The sequence below is a fragment of the Anoplophora glabripennis genome, unplaced genomic scaffold (genome assembly GCF_000390285.2).
Source record: "Anoplophora glabripennis isolate ALB-LARVAE unplaced genomic scaffold, Agla_2.0 scaffold85, whole genome shotgun sequence".
Taxonomy (NCBI): domain Eukaryota; kingdom Metazoa; phylum Arthropoda; class Insecta; order Coleoptera; family Cerambycidae; genus Anoplophora; species Anoplophora glabripennis.
In genome coordinates, this window is record NW_019416361.1 from 1074067 (window position 1) to 1076580 (window position 2514).

At 30.7% G+C, this 2514-nt stretch overlaps 1 long non-coding RNA gene across 1 annotated transcript in view; it reads right to left on the bottom strand.

Moving 5' to 3' along the window:
* Positions 1-951: 951 nt before the first annotated feature.
* The window catches only part of LOC108917138, a 10963-nt gene continuing 9400 nt past the window's right edge, over positions 952-2514 (bottom strand). Inside the window, exon 7 of the long non-coding RNA XR_001964795.1 lies at positions 952-1071. This is a non-coding gene — a long non-coding RNA (uncharacterized LOC108917138). The remainder of the gene's footprint in view (positions 1072-2514) is intronic.

The window sequence follows — 2514 nt, forward strand, 5'->3', positions numbered from 1 at the left end:
TTGTGATTGGTGTAATTTTTCACGAGATTCTATTCAGCCAACCGACGATCGCACTATCTCGGGTGTAGATGTAACAGTTTGTCAGTGTTCATTGTAAACGAAAAATTAATATTGGCGACGGCGACGCCAAAATTTAGGAATTTTTCGTTACCAATACCAGCCCTGCAATGTTGGTTGTTTAATCTCAGGTATCACGTGGCTTTTAAACATTTATGTTTATATTTTAGCACTTCAGTCTTGAGGTATATCTTACGTTAAATGTGAAATTCATAATTCTTATATGTGGAGGACAAAACAACCTAACATTATTTTAATTTAATACAATTTTACGAAATAATTTGTATTTACTGAATTTTTGTAAGCATTATACCAGTTATGTTGAATTTTTAACCTGAGATTAACAGATTAGTTTAGACAAATATTAGACGTATTTTTTAAAGCAGGTATTCAGTGTGACCCCGGATGTAGTACCGCACACTTGTAAACTTTTTTATTGTTGAATTTTTAACGAAAAGAAAAATTAAAGACACTTTGTTTAAGGAAAATTTCACATTTTGAAATTTTTTAGATGCCCTGTTTGTTTTATTACATATTTGATTACTGGCTTCCAAAGAAAAGCAAAGCTTTTGATTAAGAATAACTTTTTACACCATCCTGGGACACAATGTATTTTAGATACAAAATTAATCCACCTTCTTTCACAGATTTCTGAAACTGTGGACAATATCAAAAGTTAGAAGGACCCTCATTTAATAACGTTGGCTATATTACACTCCTTTTTTATTGTTTTCTCGCAAATTATTAAAAAATGGATAGACTAAAACCAGTTACTAGGTATTAATTGTACCATTTGAATCAAATAAACTGTTTGTCCTGTTTGACGTGTTGCAAAGAAAACTAGGCAGGTATACTCAGAAATGCTTTATTTTCAGCAACATAGACAGTGAAAAATCAGTTAAAAAAATGTATCAGGAAGAACTCCAACAATTTCACCGGCTGGGTTTTGTTCTATTTTTCAGAATAAATAGTATCACCCTCCTCGAAAAAATGTCGACAATCTTCTATAGTGAGCTAAAAAGAATATATAAAATGCATTTTATCTTTGATACTACTGAGAGAGATAGAAAACAACTTTTTCGCTTTTCAAGAAAAAGTCGTCATATGATAGTATCTAATATACTTATAAATATAACTAAGACACTTAATTTTATACACATAATTTAAACTATAATAGTCCACAATACAGGACCCCCCCTGGAAAGTTGATTACCACACACTTTATAACTCGTGAGGAGCTTCGTTTTGACGAGTCTACCACACTTTTCCTCTGCAACCTTTCTCGATTCCTCCGCTTTTCCACTCGGAAAAGTTTAAAAACATGTCAATTTTCCGGGGTCTTGAAAAGTCAAGACCACATCTTTTTTTTAGCTTAAGTTACTGGAAATTTTGTTGCAAATGCCGATTTAAATTTGTCCGACAGAAATTCTTCCGACAATGACGTGTCTACCGGCCGAAATATGCCAAAATGATAGGTTATTGAAAATCAATTACCACATCGGTAATTTTTAGTAAAATTAATTGTAAATAATTAATTCAGTCGAAAAGTACTGTTGTCCGACAAATTTCAAGCCGCGTTTTTTAAGTCCGACAGCTGGAAATCGGAATTTTCACGGGGTATGATAAATCGATTACCACATGTCGGACAAAAATAACACACGATAGAGAAGTGTTTTTTATAAGCAAAAATTGTAATGTCCGACAAAAATATATCCGCAAATCGTCAGTCCGACAAAAAAAGATGAAAAAAATTTCGTAAAAAGTGTACACAAGTATTTATAATTTCTAATAAACTATTTTCAGGTATTAAGCAAAATTCCATATAAATATATATTTTTTTCGTTTTATTCTTGTAATTGTAAATCTCTTATGCTCAAATTAGCCAAATAAATAAATGTGTTAAAAAATTATGCACAAAAGTTTCAGAATTTTCTTTCAGAAAAATAGGAAAATTTTTATAAAAAAATAACAAACGCGAATAAAGACTTGAAAGAGAAAAAAGAATTTTTATATCAAGTATAATAGGCCAATCATTATAGCTTTTTTTCGGGAAAAAAATACTATCAGAAGTTTTTCTGCGGAATATTGTTCAGAACCGTGTTATAAACAAAATATCAAAAAATCAACTCGAGACTAGTTGGGAAACTTTGTTAAAACAATGGTCAAAATTATGAAAAAGTAGTTTTTCGACTGGCGTAAAAAACTGTTATTCATAGAGAAAAAAAGGTTTATACAAAAAAAGTAGGTATTAAATAAATCTGTAAAATAAGACAAGTCCGATTAAATTCCGATAATTTGTTTATGCGCAAGAGCTCAAAAATGGTCGAAATTGTCCGCTTTTTTCAATTGCTAATAATTAATGCAATTTTCATCGCAGACACTTGTAATTCAGGATTTTTGAAGCTTTTTGCACCCTTAATAAGTGGTAAAAATTTCAGCCCAAAAACTTCATTAGCT